General features: G+C 42.8%; 2 protein-coding genes across 2 annotated transcripts in view; both read right to left on the bottom strand.

The window, feature by feature from the left end:
* LOC126162142 (uncharacterized) overlaps nucleotides 1-20,531 on the bottom strand; it is a 534,708-nt gene that overhangs the window by 5,163 nt on the left and 509,014 nt on the right. The gene's annotated exons all lie outside the window — the stretch shown is intronic.
* LOC126162141 (uncharacterized) overlaps nucleotides 1-20,531 on the bottom strand; it is a 96,999-nt gene that overhangs the window by 75,466 nt on the left and 1,002 nt on the right. The gene's annotated exons all lie outside the window — the stretch shown is intronic.

Raw genomic sequence — 20,531 nt, 5'->3', positions numbered from 1 at the left:
TATTCTTCGAGTTGTACTGTCCGTTCTAATTCATATCGACAAAACAAATATCGCACTAGAGTTATCTGAGACCACCCTGTCGAATGGGCATGTAAAATACCGCTTTAAGTATCATTTTGCTTGTAACGAGAAATAACCGACTATTTCCATCGCATGAAAGAAGTGATTTCTTTCTGCTAACCCAAGCTACACAGTGCAAAAACTAAATTGCAGTTATCTGCTTAAATACGAAAGAAAATGCACCAGACGACTCTTAGCAGAGACATCCTGTATGTAAATGACCTGGTAACGTGTCAAAAATTCCATAAAGCTTTTTGCAGATGATGCGGTTGTGTACATGAGGGTTGCAATACCAGAAGAGAGTAGTGAGTTTTGCAGAAAGACTTGCAGAGGACTGATGAATGGTGCAGCGACTTGCAACTGACTATAGCCGTAAATAAATGCAACGTACTGTAAATGCCTACAAGAAGAAACACACTACTGTACCACAGCAGTGATGACAAATTTCTGGAAGTCCTATCTACTGTAATCTAGGAGTAACCATCTGTGCCCAATTCTGTCCAATTGGCGTGTTAATTCGTCAAAATCGCGAGCTAATTGGAAAGCCCTGCCCATAATGCTCCAGACGTTCCAATTGGGGAGAGATCTGGCTTCCTGGCTGGCCAACGTGAGGTTCGACAAGCACGAAGACAAGCAGTGCATACTCTTGCCGTGTGGGTCAGGGCGTATCTTGCTGAAAAGAAAATCCCGGATCATCACTCCTCGTTGTCGTTCCGTATGGCGTGTGACTGTGGTATCCGACCGCTGTCTGGGGCATCTCCAGACGCGTCTTTGTTGATCATCGGGGCTCAGTTCGAAGTGGGACTCATCACTGAAAGTTCTACTCCAGTGAGATTCCAGGCCTAACACGTGTCTAAGCCCCAGGTAGTAGTGGGATACCAAGGTGACTGTCGCCCACCATACGGTTCGATGGTCTGGAAGGGTTATTCTTTTCAGAGCAGGACACTTTTGGATCTCATCTGTGACACCCATACAGCACAGCAGTACGCCGACGGTATTCTACCGCCCCGTTTTGTCGCCCTTCAGGGCAAGCCATCCTGGATTTACATTTCAGCAAGATAACGCCCTCCCGCACATGCTGAGACTTTACACTGCTTGTCTCCGAGCTTTCCAAAACCTACCTTGTCCATCAACGTCACTGGATCTCTCCGCAATTCAGAACTTCTGGAGCATTACGGGTAGTCCCTCCAACCAGCTCAGGAATTTGAAAATCTAACGCGCCAATCGGACAACATTTTGCACGATATCCCTCATCAGGCCATCCAAGAACTCTCTCGATGTCAAGACGAAGAACTATTTGCATAAGGATCTCAGGTGGACCAACGCGATACTGAGTTGTTCAATTTGTTAAGCTTCTTCTCTACAGTAAATGAGTGAATTTTTCTGAAATTGTGATCATCTGTTTGTCTCCCCATGTAAATCACATGTAGCGATTTCCATCTCATCCAGACAATTCCTTCGTGGTGCGTCGGACTTCGTGTCGCAGAGTGTATTATTGATTTATTAATTTTCGGAATTTAAAAATGTTAGCTTTGTGCCTAAATCCCGAAATGTATCAATTAGAAAAAGACAGCCAAGGTCACTGCAATTACCGTTGTGACACTCGCAGCTTCCATGACGCAGCCTGCCAAATGATGCTCACAAACTGACGTCGGTCGTTTACATGTGCGTAGCCAGTAATTTTCGTTAATGAGATACTCTGGCATCTTGATTTTTTTTCTATTTGATCATCAATAACAGATATCTACTACCTTATTATGATGTTGGTTAATATCTTACATGTATAACAGCAAACTATACAGGGTGGTCCATTGATCGTGACCGGGCCAAATGTCTCACGAAATAAGCGTCAAACGAAAAAACTACAAAGAACGAAACTTATCTAGCTTGAAGGGGGAAACCAGATGGCGCTATAGTTGGCCCGCTAGATGGCACTGCCATAGGTCAAACGGATATCAACTGCGTTTTTTTAAAAATAAGAACCCCCCATTTTTTGTTGCATATTCGTGTATTACACAAAGATATACGAATGTTTTAGTTGGACCACTTTTTTCGCTTTGTGATGGATGGTGCTGTAATAGTCGCAAACGTATAAGTAAGTGGTATCACGTAACATTCTGCCAGTGCGGACGGTATTTGCTTCGTGATACATTACCCGTTATTACTAGTTATGTGATCTACCCATCTAATCTTCAGCATTCTTCTGTAGCACCACATTTCGAGAGCTTCTATTCTCTTCTTGTCCAAACTATTATCGTCCATGGTGCACTTCCACACATGGCTACACTCCATACAAATACTTTCAGATACGACTTCCTGACATTTAAATCAATACTTGATGTTAACAAATTTCTCTTCTTCAGAAACGCTTTCCTTGCACTATCCAGTTTACAGTCTATATCCACTCAACTTCGACCTTCATCAGTTATTTTGCTCCCCAAATAGCAGAACTCCTTTACTACTTTAAGTGTCTCATTTCCTAATGTAATTCCCTCAACATCATCCGACTTAATTCGACTACATTCCATTATCCTTGTTTTGCTTTTGTTGATGTTCATCTTATATCCTCCTTTCAAGACGCTATCCATTCCGTTCAACTGCTCTTCCAAGTCCTTTGCTGTCTCTGCCAGAATTACATTGTCATCGGCGAACGTTAAAGTTTTTATTTCTTCTCCATGGTTTTTAATACCTACTCCGAATTTTTCTTTTGTTTCCTTTATTGCTTGCTCAACATACAGATTGAACAACATAGAGGAGGGGCTACAACCCTGTTTCACTCCCTTCCCAACCACTGCTTCCCTTTCATGTCCCTCGACTCTTATAACTGCCATCTGGTTTCTGCACAAATTATAAATAGCCTATCGCACCCTGTATTTTACCCCTGCCACCCTCAGAATTTGAAAGAGTATTCCAGTCAATTTCTACGGAATCCAAACTGATCTTCCCCGAGGTCGGCTTCTACTAGTTTTTCCATTCGTCTGTAAAGAATTCGTGTTTGTATTTTGCAGTCGTGACTTATTAAACTGATAGTTCGGTAATTTTCACATCTGTCAACACCTGCATTCTTTGGGATTGGAATTATTATATTCTTCTTGAATTCTGAGGGTATTTCGCCTATCTTATACATCTTGCTCACCAAATGGTAGAGTTGTGTCTGGACTGGTTCTCCCAAGGCTGTCAGTAGTTCTAATGGAATGTTGTCTACTCCCGGAGCTTTGTTGCGACTCTGGTCTTTCAGTTCTCTGTCAAACTCTTCACGCAGTATCATATCTCCCATTTCATCTTCATCTACATCCTCTTCCATTTCCATAATATTGTCCTCAAGAACATCGCCCTTGTATAGACCCTCTATATACTCCCACCTTTCTGCTTTCCCTTCTTTGCTTAGAACTGGGTTTCCATCTGAGCTCTTGATATTCATACAAGTGGCTCTCTTTTCTCCAAAGGTCTACATCCTTACATTTGTCCTCTAGCCATCCCTGCTTAGCCATTTTGCACTTCCTGTCGATCTCATATTTGAGATGTTTGTATTCCGTTTTGCCTGCTTCATTTACTGCATTTTTATATTTTCTCCTTTCATCAATTAAATTCAATATTTCTTCTGTTACCCAAGGATTTCTACTAGCCCTCATCTTTTTACCTACTTGATCCTCTGCTGCCTTCACCACTTCATCCCTCAAAACTACCCATTCTTCTTCTACTGCATTTCTTTCCACCATTCTTGTGAATTGTTCCCTTATGCTCTCCCTGAAACTCTGTACAACCTCTAGTTCTTTCAGTTTATCCAGGTCCCATCTCCTTAAATTCCCACCTTTTTGCAGTTTATTCAGTTTTAATCTACAGTTCATAACCAATAGATTGTGGTCGAGTCCACATCTGCCCTTGGAAATGTCTCACAATTTAAAACCTTGTTCCTAAATCTCTGTCTTACCGTTATATAATCTATCTGAAACCTGTCAGTATCTCCAGGCTTCTTCCATGTATACAATCTTCTTTTATGATTCTTGAACCCAGTGTTAGCTATGATTAGGTTGTACTCTGTGCAAAATTCTACGAGGCGGCTTCCTCTTTCGATTCGTAGCCCCAGCCATATATACCTACTACCTTTCCTTCCCTCCCTTTTCCTACTGACGAAATCCTGTCAACAATGACTATTAAATTTTCATCTCCCTTCACTATCTGAATAATTTCTTTTATTTCATCATACATTTCTTCAATCTCTTCGTCATCTGCAGAGCTAGTTGGCATATAAACTTGTACTACTGTAGTAGGCGTGGGCTACGTGTCTATCTTGGCCACAATAATGCGTTCACTATGCTGTTAGTAGTAGTTTACCCGCATTCCTATTTTCCTATTCATTATTAAACCCACTCCTGCATTACCCCTATTTGATTTTGTGTTTATAACCTTGTAGTCACCTGACCAGAAGTCTTGTTCCTCATGAGACCGAACTTCACTAATTCCCACTATATCCAACTTTAATCTATCCATTTCCCTCTTTAAATTTTCTAACCTGCCTGGCCGATTAAGGGATCTGACATCCACGCTCCGATCCGTAGAACGCCAGTTTTCTTTCTCCTGATAACGACATCTTCTGGGAGTAGTCCCTGCCCGGAGATCCGAATGGGGGACTATTTTACCTCCGGAATGTTTTACCCAAGAGGACGCCATCATCATTTAACCATACAGTAAAGCTGAATGACCTCGGGAAAAATTAAGGCCATAGTTTCCCCTTGCTTTCAGCCGTTCGCAGTACCAGCACAGCAAGGCCGTTTTGGTTAGTGTTACAAGGGCCAGATCAGTCGATCATCCAGACTGTTGCCCCTGCAACTACTAAAAGAGCTGCTGCCCCTCTTGAGGAACCACACGTTTGTCTGGCCTCTCAACAGATACCCCTCCGTTGTGGTTGCACCTACGGTACGGCTATCTGTATCGCTGAGGCACGCAAGCCTCCCCACCAACGGCAAGGTCCATGGTTCATGGGGGATGTATGGCTATTGTGATCAAAATGCCCAACGCGCGTGTGGTATGTATGCTGCTCGGTATCCTGGACGACATCATCCAAGTATCCTAACCGTTCGCCGGCTAGTTACGTTGTTTAAGGAAACAGAAAGTGTTCAGCCACATGTGAAACGTCTACCACGACCTGCAACAAATGATGAGGCCCAAGTAGGTGTCGCTGCTGTCGCGGCTAATCCGCACATCAGTAGCAGACAAACTGCGCAAGATTCGGGAATCTCAAAACCGTCGGTGTTGGAGAATGCTACATCAACATCGATTGCACACGTACCACATTTCTTTGCACCAGGAATTGCATGGGGACGACGACTTTGAACGTCATGTACAGTCCTGCCACTGGACACAAGAGAAGCTACGGGACGATGGCAGATTTATTGCACGCGTTCTATTTAGCGACGAAGCGTTATTCACCAACAGCGGTAACGTCAACCGGCATAATATGCACCATTGGGCAACGGAAAATTCACGGTGGCAGCGACAAGTGGAACCTCAGCTACCTTGGCGGGTTAATGTATGGTGCGGCATTATGGGAGAAAGGATAATTGGCCCACATTTTATCGATGGCAATCTAAATGGTGCAATGTATGCTGATTTCCTACGTAACGTTCTATCGATGTTACTACAAGATGTTTGACTGCATCACAGAATGGCGATGTACTTCCAACATGATGGAAGTCCGTCCCATAGCTAGCGTGCGGTTAAATCGGTATTGAATAGCATATTTCATGACAGATGAATTGGTCGTCGAAGCACGTTCACCGGATCTGACGTCCCCGGATTTCCTTCTGTGGGGAAAGTTGAAAGATATTTGCTATCGTGACCCACCGACAACGCCTGACAACATGCTTCAGCGCATTGTCAGTGCATGTGCGAACATTACGGAAGGGTAACTACTCGCTGTTGAAAGGAATGTCGTTATATGTATTGCCAAATGCATTGAGGTTGACGGACATCATTTTGAGCATTTATTGCATTAATGTGGTATTTACAGGTAATCACGCTGTAACTGCATGCCTTCTCAGAAATGATAAGTTCACAAAGGTACATGTATCACATTGGGACAACCAAAATAAAATGTTCAAACGTACCTACGTTCTTTATTTTAATTTAAAAAACCTACCTGATACTAAATGTTTGTCTAAAATTGTGAGCCACATGTTTGTGACTATTACAGTGCCATCTATCACAAGCGAAAAACGTGGTCCAACTAAAACATTCATATACCTTTACGTACTACACGAATATGTAATAAAAATGGGGGCTCCTATTTAAAAGAAACGCATTTGATATCCGTTTGACCTATGGCTGCGCCATCTAGCGGGCCAACCATAGCACCATTTGGTTTACTCCTTCAAGCTAGAGAAGTTTCCTTTTTCGTAGTTTTTTCGTTTGACTCTTATTTCGTGAGATATTTGACCCGGTCAGGATCTGTGGACCACCCTGTATAAATGTCTCAATATTTTATTTTGTCGCTATACTTGAAATAAATAAATAAATACAAAAAGAGGAACCAGGCTACAAAGTAAAGGCAGTACGATAGGCTATCTCCACCAACCTGAAAGTCTAAAATCCTAACATCAGTAACAGCTTCTCCGTCATATCTGAACATGAAGTTGTTTTTCCAGCAATCACAGTGTATCACCACGGGGAACGTGACTTCGGTAGACGTCCAGAAGTCAGCCATTCTGTCGACGGACCTGCCTGCTAGGTGCTCCCACTTGTCGGCGTACCTCTCGTACCCCGGGAAGGTTCTGAGTTCTCTGGAGATGGTTTTCATGAGCTTGTCGAGCATGTCTTTGAAGAAGGACTTCTACGCGTCGGCCATCCTGCTGCGGAGCTCTGACCGCGCCCTGTAGTCTGGCCTGTCCCTTAGCAGCCGGGCCGAGGCGGCGTGCTGGCGGGCGTAGGCGCGCAGGGCCGCGGCGCAGTGCCGGTAGTCGAACGCGCGACCCGCCGGGGGCAGCTGGAAGCCCGCCGCCGACAGGTCTTCCATCAGGAGGAACTCCACGGGCTGTCGGCCGGACAGGAAGCAGCGCGCCGCCAGCGGCCTGAAGGCGTCGCCTTCGGCCGACTCCAGCAGCCTGTGCACCTCCGGGAATATCTCGCGCAGCAGCAGTGACTCCTTCCGGAAGACGTTGTTGTCATCTGCGATCTCCTTCAGCTTCCCCTGATCTTGAGCGTACTTCACTATCAGGTGTACCTGATCGCAAGAGGCGGCGTTTTCTCGTCTGACGGTGGCCACCACTTTCAGGATGTTGCTCGTGTATCCCAGACCTTCTTTCTCGTTATCCACGATTACTGCTTTTTCCACTCTAATTTTCGTATCACTATTCTCGTTATTCAGAGCAGTCTCTATTAATTGTTTGGTTATCCACGAAGTAGCTAGAGCCTTATGTGTTTTATTGTCATCCATGGTTTTCTCTTGTGCTGGACCTGTAATAAAGTGAAATTTAACATAAAGTTTCATCTCAACAATACGTAGTACAAATGAATTCAACAGTCTCGAAATCCGTACAGACCCTGACTACAGTTCTGAGAGTAAAATGACATGAAATAGGGGCAGTAATTGCGAATCAGTATCAAAGAGTTGTAGCCCATCCTCCGCCTTACTTTGGTTTACACACTGAACAAGCGGTAAAGAAAATAAAAGACAAAAACAGAAAGGGATTTAAGGTAAGAGGAGAAGAAATAAAAACTTTGACATTGCTCGACGGAACTGTAATTCTGTTAGAGACTCCAAACACAAGCGGAATGAGAAATGTCTTGAAAAGAAGTTTATGTATTGTAGTCGAATTAAGTCAGACGATGCTGAAGAAACCAGAGTATTAAATGAGACGTTTGAACTACACTGCTCAAATGAATTAGGTAAACACAATGTCGAGCATCTGCCATACTCCGTTGAGCAATAACTAAGAACTGTGTTTGTTAGAAAGTTACACCTTTAACATTCACACATAAGTACACAACAAAAATCACCAAATCGGCCAGCCGGGGTGGCCGAACGGTTCTAGGCGCTACAGTCTGGAACCGCGCGACCGCTACGGTCGCAGGTTCGAATCCTGCCTCGGGCATGGATGTGTGTGATGTCCTTAGGTGAGTTAGGTTTAAATAGTTCTAAGTTCTAGGTGACTGATAACCTTAGAAGTTAAGTCCCGTACTGCTCAGAGCCATTTGAACGATTTTGAAAAATCATCAAAACCTCCTTCTTTCATATAACAAGAAAAGAAATATCTGACAGGTGGCGAAGCAAGGTTGCAGTAAACACTCATCCCGTCATCCTGGTTGCTTTTCACTGTACTCTGAGAGCTTCAGTAACGTGGAAAGCTGCATAAATGTCTACATAGGTCCCCCTGTGGCATCCGTTACCACTCTTAAGTCAGAGCCCTTCAGAGCTCTTGAAGGTGCTGTTGTGGAACGACACGAACACATCTGTCAATCATGTCACACACATGCTCGATAGGCTTTAGGTCAGGACTCACCGTTGGCGATTCCATTACTTCAATGGCCAGCCTCCGCAAGATGTACCCGGTGACACCCGTCACATGGGTCCTGGCGTTACAGTGCATAAGACGGAATTAAGTGTCACCACCGTACGCAGGAGCCACAACATGGCCCAACAGGATCTGTTCGATTTGCTGCCTGGAAGTAGGGCGACCATGGACAACGATCAGATCCGCACGGCTGTCAATATTAATGCCACCTCACACCATCACAAACGTCATTGTCAGTGTCAATAATTCTCCAACAGCCGTGGGACTTAAAATGTTATTTTATTTTATTTTGAAGGCTACCAGTTTCAGCATTTCACTATGCCATCTTCAGCCCTTGTATGCATCTCTCCAAATAAACGAAAAGGTCAAGTCTTCGAATAAAACACTAGAGGATATATTGAATTCACGACATCTAAGGATTTATGACATTTTCGTTTATTTGAAGAGATGATTCTGGGGCGTGAAGATGGCATACTGAAATGCTGAAACTGGTAGCCTTCAGAATAAAATAAAATAACATCTTAAGTTACACGGCTTTTGGAGACTTATTGACAATTACTTAACCAGCTGATGTCCCCTGTCCATGATGAAGCAACAGAGGTCACAAACGTCTGTCGATTTCCTCGACAACATTTGGTAGACATCGCTAATCACGTCATGTTCACACACGAACCAAGCCATCACCTTGCTTCAGAGGAAATGTGGCCTCGTCTGTGAGGGATACGTTTCACCAGTGACAAGGTTGCCCTTTAACCTGGGAACGGCAGACCTGAAGGCGACTTGTGGGGTGCTGTCGTGCCAAGTAGGGTACTCGAACACAACATCTCTGCCATAAGGTCCCTTCTCGTAACCACTTCTGTACAGCCTAATCGGACACAGCGGCTCCAGTAGACCTTATGGGATCGCCTTCCACTGCCCTGGCGGCAGCCGTACTGCGTCACAACGCAGAGGTCGCCAGATGTGGGAGATATTTGTCTTGACATGAAGTTGTAATGCGTCGGCTACCTTGTCCAACTCGCCTTGTGTGCTGATCTATTTCCCTGCAACGTGTCCACAACCTATGGATGACAGATGGAGAGAAACTGACATCTGCAGCAACATCCTTCATGCTTCAAATTTGATTGCCCTTCCAACTTGCGCTGCAGTATGGTGTCGCATTGCATGTGCTGAGCTGACTACAACTTACAAAAATGGCAACTGCCTTCTGTGGACCTCACTATGGAACACTGGGACACAGGTACTCACTTCCTTCTGACGAGTCACCTGACACTGCAATGCATGCGCAGCCGATAGATGGTGAATGAGTTTAAGTGTTGGAACATCGAAGGCTAAGCTCTCAGGCTATGCCGAAAGACCACAGGTAGCATCTGTATCTAAATACATTTAACATTCCGGATGTAGATACACGTGTTCCCCTAATTCTTCTGAATAGCGTAGCAGACAGATTTTCTGTTTTAGCAGAAAACAACTATCGACGACAGAAGTAAAGACGATATAACATGTAGATTCAGTATCACGAAATTTTTTTTCTTAAAATGAGAAATATGTTCATATAGCATCCGTTTCAGTTTTAAAATGTCTGTTCTGAAACTATCTGTCTGGATTGTAGCCTCACACGGTAGTGATGTGTGCGTGATGAACAGTGCAGATAAGATGGGAATAGAACCTATTCCACGGCGGTACTACAGAAAAATATTTAAGATTATACTGAACCATGTTGGGGAGAAAATTATTTTATGGGTTCACTTGGCACAAAGAAGGAATACGTCAATAGGATACATCCTGTGCCACCAAGAAATAGTTGATATGACAATGAAGAGAAGTGTGTGTGGTAAAATTGCAGATGGAGAACAAGGAATGAACATAGTAAGTACATAAAGTTGATGTAGGGTCCAGCAATTAAGCAGATAAAGAAGGACTTGGACAACACAGACCAGCGAGCAGAACTGCATCAAACCAGTCTTCGGACTGAGAACCACAACCACCACCAATTACGCCAGATATACCCCTTATGCAGATGAGTAACGATTAACGCTACATCTTTAACAAGGAATGTATCAAAAAATCCATCGTCGAAATCAACTGTTCAATGACTGAAAACTGTTCGTCCATGCCGTGTTTGTAGGAACAGAACTAGCCTGACGGTATTTTCACAGTTCCTTGGTTGTGCATCGCTTAATGCAATGGACACTCACAGGTCAGGAGGGGTTAAAACTCCCCAAAAACTGTCGTGGTGATTCCCTAAGCCATTAAAGGTGACTACGGGAAGGGTTAATTTGAATAGCACGCAATCATTTCGTCTCTCATCCTCGTCCATTCAGGTTGCGCTCCGTCTCTAATAATACAGTCTTGACAAAAAGCTAATACTTCCAACTTAATTCTGTCATTCAGCTGATTTTCAGAAGATATGGAAATTCTAACAGAGGTTCGGCTTCCGTGAATATGATTCACGTCAACACAGGAAACGAGTCAAATGCTTCGTATCTTAACCGTAACACAATCCTGGTCGGTGTTTCAAGGTGGACAGCAGGGTCAAACAACACAAAACATGTTTATTTTCTTTCACTTGTTTCCTAAAAAAAATGGTTCAAATGGCTCTGAGCACTATGGGACTTAACATCTGATGTCATCAGTCCCCTAGAACTTAGAACTACTTAAACCTAACTAACCAAAGGACATCAGCCACATCCATGCCCAAGGTAGGATCCGAACCTGCGATCGTAGCGGTCGCGCACTTCCAGACTGAAGCGCCTAGTACCGCTCGGCCACAGCGGCCGGCACTTGTTTGCTCAAGCGCTCATGTATTTAAAGGCAGTGAAACAAGGTATTTATTGTTTCATGAAATTTTAGGCGAACTGCCGGATGTCTGTAGCTTGGTGCCACGATATTCCGCCGAAATATCGCGACAGCAAGTTACAGACGTCAGGCAATTCGACCGAAATTTCACGAAACAAACTGTGCCTCGGGGAAGTTTTAAATTTCACGATGTACCTAATTTCGGGATCTACTGAATAGGTCAGGAGTTCACTACACGCAAGGGGCGGCTACACGGGTTACAGGGCAGTGTGACATGGACTGGGCGGTTATTTAGATTGGAGCCTCTGGGGAAACACAGTAAGGACTTCAGTGTCAAAAATTATAAGTGGAACACAGGAAGAACGTAGATCCAGGAACTATGGGCATAACAGTTGTAAATCGTTGCAGCTGTGTTGGTGAAGCACCAGAGCTCCAACCGCTAACACGAAGCACTAGTTCCCAAATCGTTATAGACACAGAAAACTGAATAAAGCTGGAGATAATCTAACAGTGTTCAGAAAGGATAGGCTAAACAAGGTTGGCGGAGGTGTGATGTTGCTGTTAGAAGCAGTTTAACTTGTAGCGAAATTGAAGCAGATAGTTTCTGTGAGTTACTAAGGGCAGAGGGCATTCTTGGCAACCGGAATAAAGTAACAATTGGATTCTCTTACCGACCTCACAACTCAGATGGTACAATTGCTGAAAGGTTCAAAGAAAATTTGAGTTTCATTTCATGCAAGTACCCGACACATACAATTATAGTTTGCGTTGACGTTAATTTACCCTCAATATGTTGGCGAAAATACGTGCTTAAATCCGGGGGTACGAACAAAACATCATCCGAAACTGTGCTAAGCACATTCTCTGAAAAGTATTTTCAGAGCCCTAGCTAATAGTAAACGGTTGCGAAAACACACTTGGCCTCTAAAAAACAAATAATCTTGAGCTAATAACGAGCATCAAAACGGATTCAGGGACTAGTGAACACAGGGTTGTCGTAGCGAGGTTGAATATTTTAACCCTCATTATTCCAAAAATAAGCGAAAAGTATACCTATACAAAAAAGCAGATAAAAATTCACTTGACGCCTTCTGAGAGACCATCTCCTCTCCTTACAGATTAACAGTGTAAGTACAGACCACAGCTAAACCTTCTCTCGAAACGTGGCAGAAAATCCGAAGAGATTCTTGTCGTATGTGAAGTATGCTAGCGCAAGACACGATCAATGTCTTTTATGTGTAGTGGCAATGGACAGTGTTGCCCAAGCAGAGTTACTAAACATAGCCTTCCGTGATTCCTTCATCAAAGAAGACAACGTAAATATCCAAGGAATAGAATCAAGAACAGCTAGCAACAAGGGTAACTTAGGAGTACATATCCTAGGGGTAATGAAGCAACTTAAATCACTTAATGAAAGAAAGTCATCCGGCCCAGACTGTATAACAATTAGATTCCTTTCAGAGTATGCTGATGCAATAGCGCCATACTTAAAATACTAATCCACTAAATTAAGGCCCATATCATTAACGTCGATATGCAGTAGGGTTTTGGAACATATGTTGTGTTTGAACATTATGAATCACCTCGAAGAGAACGGTTTATTGACACACGATCAACAAGGATTGAGAAAACATTGTTCTTGCGAAACATTACAAGCTCTTTACCCAAACTAAGTGTTGCGTTCTGTTGACAAAGGAATCCAAACTGATTCCGTATTTCTAGATTTACAGAAGGCTCTCGACACTGTACCACACAAGCGGGTTGTAGTAAAATTGCGTGCTTGTAGAATATCGTTTCAGTTCTGTGACTGGATTCTTGAATTACTTTCAGAGAGGTCACGGTTCGTAGTAACTGACGGAAAGTCATCGAGTAAATCAGAAGTGATTTACGGCGTAAGCCCTCTGCCGTTCCTTATCTATATAAATGATTTAAGGGAGCAGCCGTCTTAGGTTGTTTGAAAATGAAGTCGTTTATCGTCTAATAATGTCATCAGATGATCCAAACCGATTGCAAAGTGATTTAGAAAATATCCGCTCCCGGAAGCTGAGTGGTCAGCGCGACAGAATGTCAATCCTAAGGGCCCGTGTTCGAATGGCTGGGTCGTAGATTTTTCTCCACTCAGGGACTGGATGTTGTGTTGTTCTAATCATCATCACTTCATCCCCCATAACGCGCAAGCCGCCGAAGTGGCGTCAAAACGAAAAACTTGCACGCAGTGAAGGGTCTACCCGATGGGAGGCCCTTGTCACTCGACATTTACATTTATCATTTCTCTCTCTCTCACTCTCTCTCTCTCTCTCTCTCTCTCTCTCTCTCTCTCTCTCTCCACCACTGTTTCTCTTTCTCTGTCTTCCTGTCTTCCGCGCTGTGGACACTGTGTATAATGACATTCCTACTCAATTGCCTAGCTCATACTACAGTTACGCAATTGGTTATATGCGACAATAATCCTTCAGCCGTACTGGTCGTTTCAGGAAGATCGTGAATTTTCCTGGTACTGTCTTCCTAAGTCTAAATGACAACACACAACGCAGCTCCAAGCTTTTTAGTGTATTCAAATAATATGACTCATCCCGCGCAACCACTGAAGTTAATAAATGAATTTGTTCTAAGAGAACACCAGAACTGATGAAGGTTCATTTTTTTCATTCCTTTCTGCAGTTCATATCTCTTCCGATGTATTACGTCATTCAGTTGCTTCAGAATACGATATTAGTAATCACCTGGAGAAAAGAGAACCACTTGCATGAATATCAAGAGCTCAGATGGAAATCCAGTTCTGAGCAAAGAAGGGAAAGCAGAAAACTTGAAGGTGTATATAGAGGGTCTATACAAGGGCGATTTACTTGAGGACAATATTATGGAAATGGAAGAGGATGTAGATGAAGATGAAATGGGAGATTCGATACTGCGTGAAGAGTTTGACAGAGCACTAAAAGACCTGAGTCGAAACAAGGCCCCGGGAGTAGACAACATTCAATTAGAACTATTGACGGCCTTGGGCGAGCCAGTCCTGACAAAACTCTACCACCTGGTGAGAAAGATGTATGATACAGGAGAAATGCCTTCAGACTTCAAGAAGAATATAACAGTTACAATCCCAAAGAAAGCAAGTGTAGACATATGTGAAAATTACCGATTAATCAGTTTAATAAGTCACAGCTGCAAAATACTAACACGAATTCTTTACAGACGAATGGAAAAACTGGTCGAAGCCGACCTCGGGGAAGATTAGTTTGGATTCCGTAGAAACGGTGGAACACGTGAGGCAATAGTAACCTTACGACTTACCTTAGAAGAAAGATTAAGGAAAGGCAAACCTACGTTTCTAGCATTTGTAGACTTAGAGAAAGCTGTTGACTGGAATACTCTCTTTCAAATCCTAAAGGAGGCAGGGGTAAAATACAGAGAGCGAAGTGCTATTTACAATTTGTACAGAAACCAGATGGCAGTTATAAGAGTCGAGGGGCACGAAAGGGAAGCAGTGGTTGGGAAGGGAGTAAGACAGGGTTGTAGCCTCTCTCCGATGTTATTCAATCTGTATATTGAGCAAGCAGTAAAGGAAACAAAAGAAAAATTCGGAGTAGGAATTAAAATCCATGGAGAAGAAATAAAGAAAAAAAATTAGGATATAAGATGAATATCAACAAAAGCAAAATGAGGATAATGGAATGTAGTCGAATTAAGTCGGGTGATGCTAATGGAATTAGATTAGGAAATGAGACACTTAAAGTAGTAAAGGAGTTTCCACTATAGACTGGCAATGGCAGGGAAAGCGTTTCTCAAGAAGAGAAATTTGTTAACATCGAGTATAGATTGAAGTATCAGGAAGTCGTGTTTGAAAGTATTTGTATGGAGTGTAGCCATGTATGGAAGTAAAACATGGACGATAGATAGTCTCTATAAGAAGAGAATAGAAGCTTTCGAAATGTGGTGCTACAGAAGAATGCTGAAGATTAGATGGGTAGATCTTATAACTAATGCGGAGGTGTGGAATAGAACTGGGGAGAAGGGGAGTTTGTGGCACAACTTGACAAGAAGAAGGGACCAGTTGGTAGGACATTTTCTGAGGCATCAAGGGATCGCATATTTATCATTGGAATGCAGCGTGGAGGGTACAAATCGTAGAGGGAGACCCAGAGATGAATACTCTAAGCAGACTCAGAAGGATATAGGTTGCAGTAAGTACTGGGAGATGAAGAAGATTGCACAGGATAGGGTAGCATGGAGATCTGCATCAAACGAGTCTCAGGACTGAGGACCACAACAATAACACAACCTGTGAATTGATTTTGTTTTTCTGTTAGCTCTTTTTTTGTTGTTGAGCATAATTTCGTGTTTATGTATGGCCCTCTGCATGAAATGCTCATCTTGGAGCGTCACTATACTTTTTCTTTTATTATTTTGGCATAAGATGGCCATGTCGTTTGTATCGCAGTGAGGAGATGAATTTTGTTCATTAAAATGGCACGTCAGAAGATACCACAACCAACTCACAAGCAAAATTAGTAACATCCTCAAAAAACACAGCATGAGAATGGTCAAGCCAAACACCACAATCCAAAAGAATTGAAAAGCTGTGACAGGACAGGAAGATATATGCAGGAGTAGAATATAACGGGTGATCAAAAAGTCAGTATAAATTTGAAAACTGAATAAATCACGGAATAATGTAGATAGAGTGGTACAAATTGACACACATGCTTGTAATGACGTGAGGTTTTATTAGAACCAAAATAATACAAAAGTTCAAAAAATGTCCGACAGATGGCGCTTCATCTGATTAGAATAGAAATAATTACCATAACAAACTAAGACAAAGCAAAGATGATGTTCTTTACAGGAAATGCTCAATATGTCCACCATCATTCCTCAACAATAGCTGTAGTCGAGGAATAATGTTGTGAACAGCATTTTAAAGCATGTCCAGAGTTATGGTGAGGCATTGGCGTCGGATGTTGTCTTTCAGCATCCCTAGAGATGTCGGTCGATCACGATACACTTGCGACTTCAGGTAACACCAAAGCCAATAATCACGCGGACTGAGGTCTGGGGATCTGGGAGGCCAAGTGTGACGAAAGTGGCGGCTGAGCACACGATCATCAACAAACGACGCGCGCAAGAGATCTTTCACCCATCTAGCAATATGGGGTGGAGCGCCATCCTGCATAAACATCGTACGTTCTAGCAGGTGTTTATCACCCAGGCTGCGGATGATGCGATTCTGTAACATATCGGCGTACCTCTTACCCGTCACGGTAGCAGTTACAAAAGCAGAATCACGCATTTCCTCGAAGAAAAAAGGCCCGATAGCGGTAGATGTGGTAAATCCAACCCATACCGTGACTTTCTCGTCGTGCAATGGAGTTTCCATGACAGTTATAGGATTTTCGGTAGCCCAAATTCTGCAGTTGTGGGCCTTGACAGACCCTCGGAGCGTGAAATGAGCTTCGTCGGTCCAAAACACGTCAATCAACCAATCGTCATCTTCCGCCACCTTCTGAAACGCGCACACCGCAAATGCCCTCCGCCTGACTATATCGCCAGGTGACAGTTCATGATGGTGATGGATTTTGTACGGATAGCATCGGAGGAGACGCCTAAGTGCCAACCAAACAGTAATGTATGAATGCCGGTGCGACGTGCGACTGCACGAGCGCTGACTTCCCCGTGCGTAGACGAACCCGCTACAGTCTCCATTTGTTTCTGAACTGTCCCAGAAACATTACGCCTTGTGCTCGGTCGGCCACTACGGGGTCTATCGTCTGAACAACCCGTGGCTTCGAACTTCGAAATCATTCTCGCCACGGCTGCATTTGTCAACGGACCTTTATCCGTTCGAATTCCCTTCCTATGGCGATAGAATCGTAACGCTGAACTAGCACATTCACCATTCTGATAACACAGCTTAATTAAAAGCGCCTTTTCAAGTAACGTCAACATGCTGCGACTGCTGGCGCATCTGATTCTCTCTCTCACTACAGCTCCTTTTATACACGATTGTCATGCGCAGTCACTGACGTTTTGCTGTCCATCGCCATCTGTCGGACATTTTGTGAACTTTTTTTGGTTCTAATAAAACCCCATGTCATTACAAGCATGTGTGTCAAATTTTACCTCTCTATCTACATTATTCCGTGGTTTATTAATTTTCCAATTTATACTGACTTTTTGATCACCCGGTACTATAAAGTTACTGGTAATAGTGGCAAATTCACTATGTATCGTTCTGGCAGGGCAATATTCACCCACTTGAAGGAACACCATGGAAGTCGGAAACTTAAAAACAGAGACTCTATTCCTCAGACCACCTGTTTATAGAAGGTCAACGTTACAAGATACAACATGAAGTATTACATCAAGTCCATAAAGGAAGGAAGTTGATCTATCTTGAAATCAGGACACGTTCATAGGATTTGTCGACCTGGGAAAAGCCTTCGGCAATGTAAAATGGTGCAAAATGCTCGAAATTCTGAGAAAAACAGGGGTTAGCTATAGGGAGAGACGGGTAATATACATTATGTGCAAGAACCATGAAGGGATTAATAAGAGTGGACGACCAAGAACGAAGTGCTTGGTTTAAAACGGGTGTAAGACAGGAATGTAGTCTTTCGCCCCTGCTTTTCTATTTGTACGGCGAAGAAGCAATGATGAAAGTAAAAGAAAAGTTCAGGATTGGAATTAAAATTCAAGGTGAAGGGATATCAACGATACGATTCGCGGATGACATTTCTGTTCTGAGTGAAAGTGAAGTATTACATGATCTGCTAAACGGAATGAACAATCTAATGAGTAGAGAATATGGATTGAGAGTAAATCGAAGAAAGATAGTAGCAGAAATGAGAACAGCGAGAAACTTAATATAAGGATTGATGGTTACGAAGTAGATGGAGTTAAGGAATTCAGCTACCTAGGCAGTAAAATAACCTATGACGGACGGAGCAAGGAGGACATCAAAAGTAGACTAGCTGTGGCAAAAATGGGCATTCCTGGCCAATAGAGGTCTACTAGTATCAAATATAGGCTTTAATTTAAGAAAGAAATTTCTGAGAACGTACGTGTGGAGTACCGCATTGTATGGTAGTGAAGGATGGACTGTGGGAAAACCGCAACAGAAGAGAATGAAGCATTTGAGATGTGGTGTTGCAGACGAAAGTTGAAAATTAGGTGGACTGATAACGTAAGGAATGAGGAGGTTCTGCGCAGAATCGGAGAGGAATGAAATATGTGGAAAACACTGATAAGGAGAAGGGACAGAATGATAGGACATCTGTTAAGACATGAGGGAATGATTTCCATGGTACTAGAGGGAACAATAGAGGGAAAAAACGCTAAAGGGAGACAGAGGTTGGTATTCATCCAGCAAATAATTGAGGACGTAGGCGGCAAGTGCTACTCTGAGATGAAGAGGTTAGCACAGGAAAGGAATTCGTGGCGAGCCGCATCAAACCAGTCAGAAGACTGATGATCCATCCCCCCCCCCCCCCCACCCACACACACACAAAATTTACATCGCATTTACACTGAAAATGAAAATACTCCGTAGAAGCACTAGTTTATAATGTTTGATCCTACAAAATTTCATTGCACCACATATTTATCTTTGTAGCTGATGATGATGTAACAGCAGAAAACCGATTTCTGTAATTAATAACACATGTCGTAGAATATTACGCCTGTGTTTGTGTTTGTGTGTGTGTGTGTGTGTGTGTGTGTGTGTGTGTGTGTTTTAATTAATAATATATCTGCAATAGTCCAGAAATACATGAATTAAGACGTAATAGCTGCAACTAAATAATTTGCTTTATGTTATAGGCCACTGGTGATGCCTACTACGAGTAGACGAAATATATTTAGTTAAAGGCAAAACAACCAGAGCTAAAAGATGAAATTGTACGTACCTACATGATAAACATAACTAATTTTTTACGGTAGTGGATTTCTTCTGTCAAAGGAAGCTCACATCGCCTGGCTGGACTCAATCGGCATTGTGTGACATAATGCTTTCTAGAGTGACGAAACCTTACATCCTCCATATTTAACCACCAAATGATTTGAATTCACTTTCCACAATTGCGTACTCATTTGTAAATTTTGTTTTTATAATAAACCTCATATTTGCCACAGTCGTAAGGAGTCTGTCTTTAGAGGTTTCTTGCACCTTTTTGTGTGAGAAACAGCAGCCCAATTTTATATGGTCCCTCATGAGTGGTTACAGGTGCTTGACTTACACTTTTATTATTCTCGTATGATTTTGTGGAGACATTGTCAATCCCTTCATGTATATCCTCCTTAAATTTCTGGGTGTCGTATCGCTTTGTATACACCCTTTCGTGCATAAAAAGTCAATAACATACATCGGTTTTTGGTAGCTCCACCTTCCATCATAAAGAACCCCAATTACAAATTTCGAAGTGAACGATATTAAGTATTTATGTTCTCTCCGACTGAGGTGGCGCAGTGGTAAGCTACTGTATCTGAAATCCCCATCTACTCATCTTGAGTTAGGTTTCGCTGGTCTGTGTGGCCGTGCGGTTAAAGACGCTTCAGTCTGGAACCGCGTGACCGCTACGGTCGCAGGTTAGAATCCTGCCTCGGGCATGGATGTGTGTGATGTCCTTAGGTTAGTTAGGTTTAATTAGTTCTAAGTTCTAGGCGACTGATGACCTCAGAAGTTAAGTCGCATAGTGCTCAGAGCCATTTGAACCATTTGAGTTAGGTTTCACTGGTTTCCCTAAACCGCTTAGGACAATTGCTGAGATGGCTCATTTGGAAGGGACAGGACCGATTTCCTTCCTCATCCATTCCCAGTTATGGCCTGTTCCCTGTCTCTAATGAAACTGTCACTGCTGGTACGTTAAACATAAAGTACCTACTTCTTTATTTTCTAGCATATTCTATTAGGAGCTACTTGGATATTGGTTTTTTTTTTCTTAATAATGTCACTTGCATAACAGACAAAACGTTACTGCCATTTCTGAAATTTCCTGATCTGTCATAGGATCACTACATGTGCCGTAAAATATAATAAAATCAGATTTAGGAAAAAGGAAATAAAGATGTCTAAACATATCTTCTGGATGTGGTCTGTCCGCTCCTTAACCTCTGTATTTAATTTAATTCTTTTCTTGTGTGTCCACTAATGTATAATATTCGCATTAGCTC

Source organism: Schistocerca cancellata, chromosome 2, assembly GCF_023864275.1.
Source record: "Schistocerca cancellata isolate TAMUIC-IGC-003103 chromosome 2, iqSchCanc2.1, whole genome shotgun sequence".
Taxonomy (NCBI): Eukaryota; Metazoa; Arthropoda; class Insecta; order Orthoptera; family Acrididae; genus Schistocerca; species Schistocerca cancellata.
Note: the sequence above shows the minus strand (reverse complement) of the source record. Positions and strands in the feature narration are given on the sequence as shown.